The 8,012-nt window shown below is 38.1% G+C and overlaps 1 long non-coding RNA gene across 1 annotated transcript; it reads left to right on the forward strand.

Moving 5' to 3' along the window:
• The first annotated feature begins 5,586 nt into the window (after positions 1-5,586).
• Positions 5,587-6,358, forward strand: LOC126625755 (uncharacterized). Its single transcript, XR_007624475.1, has 2 exons — positions 5,587-6,067; positions 6,167-6,358. It is a non-coding gene; the product is annotated as an uncharacterized LOC126625755 (long non-coding RNA).
• The last annotated feature ends 1,654 nt before the right edge of the window (positions 6,359-8,012 follow it).

Below are 8,012 nucleotides of genomic sequence, written 5' to 3' on the forward strand. Positions count from 1 at the left end.
TCTCCCCACAAGCCTTTGATACCGTTCCTTATGAGTAGGAACTTGATCTAGAAATAAGCCCAGACGATGATTCTGCTCAATCAGAGTATCAACAGGTTTGCAATCTAACATACCTGTTTCAGCTAACAAATCAAGAACATATTTCCGCTGAGACAGAAAAATATCATGCTTGGATCGTGCAACCTCGATTCCAAGAAAATACTTCAATTCACCCAATTATTTCATCTCAAACTCAGTAGCTAGGTACTTTTGAAGGCGTTGTATCTTCTTCTGATCATCACCAGTCACTATCATGTCATCAACATAAATAATCAATGCAGTTAGCTTACCATTTTATCGCTTTAGAAACAAAGTATGATCTGAATGACTCTGGATATACCCAAACTTCTTCATTGAACTTGTAAACCTCCCAAACCACGCTCTAGGAGATTGTTTCAAACCATACAAGGCATTTCGTAACCTGCATCCAACACCTTTTCCAAGAGATGTTCCAATACCAGGTGGGAGATCCATATACACTTCCTCTTTAAGATCACCATGAAGGAAAGCATTCTTAACATCAAACTGCAACAGAGGCCAATCCTGGTTTGCTGCTAAGGACAGAAAAACACGCACAATATTAAGTTTGGCAATAGGAGCAAAGGTCTCCTGATAGTCCACCCCATAAGTTTGAGTATAACCCTTAACAACTAATTTGGCTTTATACCGGTCAATAGAATCATCTGCTTTGTGCTTAATAGTAAACACCCATCGACATCCAACGGCTTTCTTCCCGTTTGGTAAAGGAACCAAATCCCAAGTAGAATTCTTTTCCAAAGCTTCCATCTCAACTTGCATGGTATTAACCCACTTAAGGTCAGACAAAGCATCTTGCAATTTTGTTGGAATTGATACACTAGATGGCTGACATATGTAAGATGCATATGGTTTGGATAAACGATGAGTAGACACATAATTGTTGATAGGATATTTAGCTTTGGCATGCATATCAGGCTCATATTGTACTTTAGGTTTTCCACGATTAGCTCGTGGAGGCAACTGATAAGTAGAAGAGTCGTCAGAATTTACCTCATGTATGCCACCATCTTGTACCAAACTGTTAGAAGAATCATCACTGGACGAACCATCATCTGGCAACTCGTTAGACATATCAACAACAGGCAACCGATCATCAGAAGGTAATTCGTTAGACATACTAATAGGCAACTCGCTGGGCACATCTGATCTATCGTCAGTAGAAATAGTTCCGGGAATAACAGGTGACCTATCACTATCTGTATTCGACTGATCAGTATCACGCAACATAATAAGTTATGTTCCCAACTCTGCTTGTAACACATCATCCATACCATCTCTTCGAATCTGCACTTCACTCCCCCTCTCCCTCTGAAGTGGAGACCTCTCCCTCTGAAGTGGAGACCTCTCCCTCTGAAGTGGAGAGTCGGAAGAGGGCTTCACAAAATACGAAACTTCCTCATGGAAGGTGACATCCATGGTAATATAATTTTTTTGAGTCGGAGGATGATAACACTTATAGCCTTTTTTATTGGTAGCATACACAATAAAGACACACCGGAGAGCACATGCATCAAGTTTACTCCGCTGATGAGAGTAGACTTGCACATACGTAATACACCCAAACATTTTCAAATGAAGCTTTGATACAGAAACAAAAGAAACATGTTTTTGTAGCACATCAAACAATGTCTGAAAATCAAGAACCTTACTTGGAACACGATTGATCAAATACACAGCAGCCAAAACAGCATGACCCCACAAATGATTAGGAACACATTTATCCGACATCAAGGAGCGAGCAACCTCCATTATTTGACGATTCTTCCGTTCGGACACACCATTTTGTTGGGGTATAAACGGAGTAGTCGTCTGGTGAATAATACCATGATCACAAAAAAAACATGTCAAAGTGTGATTCACATATTCTCCTCCGTTATCAAACCTGAAGACCTTAACTTTGGTATGAGACTGAGTAGACACCATTGTACAAAATTCTTGAAGAAGTAACGGAACATCACTCTTATTCTTCATCAAGAACACCCAAGTTAACCGAGTACAATGATCAATAAAAGTAACAAACCAACGGAATCCATTACAAGTAACTTTCGTCGGACCCCACACTTCAGAATGTATCAAATCAAATGGCAAAGTAGCTTTAGAATCACTTACGGGAAAGGAAGCACGATGACTCTTAGCCATGACACATGTTTCACACTTGAACTCCGAATCACTACAAGTACGAAATAAAGAAGGAAATAGATGTTTCATATAACTGAATGATGGATGTCCCAATCGTCGATGCCACAACCAAATTTGATGTCTGTCATCCACTTTAGCACTTAAAACTTGATGATTATTTAAACCAGAAATAACAGTATCCTCTATAGTCAAGATGTACAAACCCCCTATTCTTTTACCATGACCAATTATCTTCTGAGTTTGAATATCTTGATAATAACAATATGTAGGGTAGAAGTGAGCAGAACAATATAAGGTATCAAGAAGTTTTCCTACCGACAAAAGATTGCACTTAACATCAGGGATAAGTAAAGCACAGACCAATGATAAAGTTGGAAGTCAGAAAGATAGTGCCTTGACCCTTCACAAGGGAATGTGCTCCATTTGCACTAGTAATATATGGATCACGAACATAGTCACATAACTCATCAAACACTCTAGGGTCACTAGTCACATGATCAATGGCCCCAGTATCAATTATCCATTTATTTGTTCCACCAAGATGCATAACAACACTATGATTATATTGAGCCATTGAACAAAATCACGAATAATAAAGGCACAAAAGATACGCAGCGGAATGAAAATAATTTACCAGAATACTGCAGCAGAGCACTATTCACGGCACTGTAGAGGACCACTGTTCACGCACTATACTGTAGCGCGAAGGAAATCACGAAAAATGTGGGTACAAAATTACAACACACAGGTCACCAAGAGCGAACTGCTCTGATACCATATCGAACTAAACATGGTAAATACCAATATTAAACTAAACATGGTAATATATATGACAATATTTGAGAATTTCTTATATATTCATTAATCTCTAAAGTGGAGTATATAAAGGAGTTACAATTGGTATTACATATGTATTTCACCAATGTGGGACAATAAACTACTATTTACACTTTAACTAATATATAACTCGCAACAAATACTTCGTATTTAGCAGCAAGCCATGGCCTTGTTGTGTCGAAGCTCACCTCCAAACAACACCCGCAATCGCAAGGAATGAAGATGACATATTTTAAGGTTTTAAAGATCCTAAGTACCACGTTGAAAAGGGAAGAGCTGGAAGCAATGACAAGCTGTTTTGTTTGAAATGTTCTGAGTGTCCTTTGTTCAGTCATTGCTGGGCCTTTAATTTATGAATAATGCTAATGAGGTTAAAATTGTAGTTAAGATTTTAGAAATTAAAAGACATAAAAATTGATAATTGATTTATTACTTAAGTGTTGATAAACGTATCATTCTACTTGGTAAAAATGAATTTCATAAACTCTGGTTTCTATGGTGTTGATAAACATGCCATTACTAGAGGTGTGTGAGTGAAATGATATTTTTGAAAATGAATTTAATAAACTCTGGTTTCTATGGTGTTGAATAATTTTAGAGACAAATGATACTTGTTAAGTGAAAAGAAAGAAATTAGGAGAGGCCCAATGAGAAATGTGCCGGGCATTCCCCATAGAATTATATAGTTTCGATTTTACAATTAAAAATCCTAATTGAGATGTAGGGAAAGAAAAAAACGAATTAAATTCTTTTCGATTTTACATCATCTTCATAGAGCATATTATAGTATATTTCCTTTGCACAAGAAGAGGATATTTATTATCGGCATTCCGATGTAGATTTTAGGGTTGAGACTGCAAGTGATCCCGATAGAAAATCTGGTTGAGATTGCAACGATTCCTTTGCTTCCGTTGGAGAAAGGGTTAATCTGTTTTAGTAGCAGAGGGAGGGTGGGGTCAATGGGTGACTATGGTGTCGCAATCGATGGCTTCGCAGTCTTGTTCGAGGCAGGATTGCCGGCAGTCGTGAGGGATGTGGAGGATCCGATAGAAGGATTTCGGAAATAATCATTTCCTTAATTCAAAGATATTGACAAAGTGTTAAAGTGGGTAAATTACATTTTACACTCTAAAGTTTGAGTGCAATTTCAATTTCATAAATTATCTTTACAACATTACAATTTGATTGATTCAGTTGCAATTTCAAATGGCAATACAGAGGACAACTTATCATGTAGAAGTTGAGATTCCACAAAAAAACCAATTGACAATATGGAAAGTAACCTAATTATTTATAAGCACATGTAACGTTCCTTCTTTCCCCGATGTAGAATTCATACTCTCAACATGTACGTGTGGTGAATTTTTAAGTCTAGTACCACTTGTGGCCGTCGAGCTTCACACACGGGACAACTTGTTCTAATACCATAATGAACTTCATAAAATCAATTTGCAATTAGGAATATGATTTATCATTTATGTAGTAGCTAAATTAAAGTTTAAACCTAGTAATTAATTTTTCGGGTACTCCGGCATTGTTAAAAATTTGAACAGATGAATGAACTTCCCATATCTTTCAATCCGCACCTGGCACAACAAACTGTATCCACCCTTATATATGATTAGATATATTGTATGGATAAGGTTGTGATTATGAACGTTTGTGAATTTTAGAGGCGTTGAGCTGACATGGAATAGTTAATTGGCTCAAGCGGATGGAGGAGGATTGTCTGCCCTCCAAGTTACCGTGCCCTCCCATGCCCTCCTGATTGTGTGGTCACGGTTAAACCACGTTAATATTTTATATTATTATTTATTTTTGTTTTATTATCTTTATAAAAAAATAATATAAAATATTAACGTGACTTAACCGTGACCACACAAAACAGGAGGGCATGGAAGGGCACCGAAACTTGGAGGGCAGACAATCCTCCTCCCAAGCGGATGTGCCCTTCATATGCATGTCAGTTCGAATTCTCCTTTTCACAACTTTTTTTTTTTATACAATAATATAAGATACTAAGTTTGGAACTCATTTATTTGATGATTGATTGAAATCTAAGACATCCCACTTACAGGTAAAGAAGAACACTACTAAGTTTGGAACTCATTTATTTGATGATTGATTGGAGTATCTTAAGACTCGAACTGTTTGCAATAATTTATTGAGTTAGTTTTGGGGTGATCTATTCCCTTATGTTACAAAAAAAAAAAAAAAAATATCACTAAAACGTAGTATTAAACTTTTTAAGATATAATAATAATTAGGGTAAATTACATAATACCCCATCAGGTTTGAGGTCTATTACAACCTTATACAACATCTTTAAAATATTTCACTTTCATACCTCACCTACTATTTTATTTCAATATAATACATCCGTTAGAAAATCCGTTAAGTAAACTATTAAGTGATGATGTGGCAAATATGGAATACACATTTGTGTTGATGTGACTACCAAATTTATGCCACGTGACAAAAAATAATTTTTTTTATACATTTAAAAATAATTAATTTATAAAAAAAAAGACAAACAAACCCAAAAACCCATCCCTTCCCCTTCCCCGCAACCCCCCTTCACTCTCTTCACCTCCCCTCCCTTCAACCTCCTCCTTCCTCTCACCTGTAACCCAACCCCTTTCAACCTCCTCCTTCCCCTCACCTGCAACCCAACCCCTAAACCACCCCACCCCACCCTACCCCAAAACAACCAATAGCTAGAGATGGGAAAATGTGGCAGCCACATCCCTTACACATCATTGTCGTCGTCCCACATGATCTGAGATAGATAACTCAGAAGAAAAAAAAGGAAAAAATGGAACCTATTGCCCATCCCCTACACACCATTGCTGCCATCGCACCTAATCCCGGCGACCTCCTTCTCTCACTCTTTCTCTTCCTCCTTCTCTCACTCTAACCTCGGAAGCTTGCCATGAAGTGACACCCAGATAAAAACCTTAACAACAAGAAGGTCGCTGAGGCCAAATTCAAGCAAATCTCGGAAGCCTACGATGTACGTTAATGTTAATCTTTCTCGATTTGAATTCTATTTTTGAAAATTCCCAAAATTCTCAAACTTTTTTGCTGAGATTTGTTGCAATTTGGGTGGAAGATGAAAATTGACTTCAAGTGGGAGATGAAGACAATGACTGACCAAGTGGTGATGGAAGAGCATGAAGAGAAAGGAAGTTCTGGGGATAGGGAAGACATGGGTTTGGGTGAATGCGGCTGGGATGGGGAAGACAACTGTTTTAGTTTTTGGGTTTATTTTTTTATTTTTATAATATATTGTTTTAATATTTAATATTATGATTAAATTATTATTTTTTAAATGCATAAATTTTATAAAATTAAAAAAAAAATTTGCCACCATTTTTCTCTGTTGCCCGACAAGGTTGCATCTTTATCCTCTTTCTTTCTCTTCTTTCTCTATCTTCATCAAATGGCTTCAGGATCCAGCCAAACCCCACCATCTTATGAGTCCGGCGACGGAATCGCCACCCTACGCCGTCTACTCAACGGGCTGCATCGCCCACGTGGCACAAATGTGGCGGCCTTGTCGGGCAACAGAGAAAAATGGTGGGAAGAAGTAGGGAAGTTTTTTCGCAGAAGGATTCCTTTCGCAGAAGTTCAATCGCAAGGTATTCGTGGGTTTAATAAGGAATCTCTTTCAATTAATATTGGCGCCTGGAATTCCAGGTTTAATATCAATTGAAGGGGGCACTGTTTGGGTTAAAACTGAACTTTAGGCCCAAGGATGGAGTCGGCCCAAAAGGAGGCCTGGAGGAATAAAAGATCAAAGCCCAGCCTAAACTTGGGAAGTCAGGAAAGGGCCTTTTCTGACTTGATACAATTCACAAAGGCCACTTGCCTACCTACCCAAGGACCAAGTGGTGTAGACTGATTAGACTGCACATCCTATAAAGTACTTTATGGTGGTATTACATGTAATAAAGCTGATGAGTCATCACCCTCAGACCGCATTTGGGCAAAGCTGTCGCTACAGGAGCCAAACCGAGTAGTCTATAAAAGGAAGAAGAGAAGACAGGAATAAGGACACTCAAACAAATAAACAAAAGCACAAACTCTGCTCAAAAAGCCAGATTTGCCTTTCAAAACGAAGCTGTAGTCAGCCCAAGCTTTCATCCCCCTCGGGATAATCTTTTCTCCTAAACTTTGTAATAGCTCTGCTACCCTGCTCTAACTTGTTGTAGTATCGATTCACCCTTTTGTATTCTCCTCTCCCCTCTCCACCTCTAAGCTTTCAGACCTTTGACAGAACCACAAAGATAGGGACCTGCAAGACGATCAGCCTTAATTGATAAGGTTTAATCTTGCCCGACCTGCTTTGCTCTGTCTTTGTCTTCTCTTTCTTTAAAGTCTAGCAATATGTTGTATATTTTTAGTTATATGCAAGTTTGTTTCTAGCAAAATCACTATGACAAAGCTTTCTCAATACTTGGATCCGATTTAAATATATCTTCAATGCTTAAATCAGATCCAAGTCCTAAGCCCGCAGGCATGTAAATCTGATTAGTTTAAAAGTCCTTGGCCTCAAGGCATAAAAAAGAACTTTATGTGGACTTAACCCATCCACGACAATCCTTGATAAACGAGAAGTCCGAAGTTACTTGGGGCGCAAGTAATCGACCTACCTTCTAGTTTTCTTTCTATTATATCATGATTATCATAGAACGCTTAAGTATGGGATGGACTCTAATGGAAAGCCTCAAGGCCTACACCTAAGGCCTCACAAAGGCATCCATTTGGATTCATCCTATTCAGCGATCTCAAGAGTCTAAGCATAAGAATGAACTCTGATGGGAAGCCTCAAGGCCTACACCTAAGGCCCCACAAAGGCACCCATTTGGGTTCGTTCTATTCCTTGGATTCGGGTAATCAGAAATATAATAGTTAGAAGACTCCTACAATCACAAGAATAAATATGATGTGTTCGA

The sequence above is a fragment of the Malus sylvestris genome, chromosome 6 (assembly GCF_916048215.2).
Source record: "Malus sylvestris chromosome 6, drMalSylv7.2, whole genome shotgun sequence".
Lineage (NCBI taxonomy): Eukaryota > Viridiplantae > Streptophyta > Magnoliopsida > Rosales > Rosaceae > Malus > Malus sylvestris.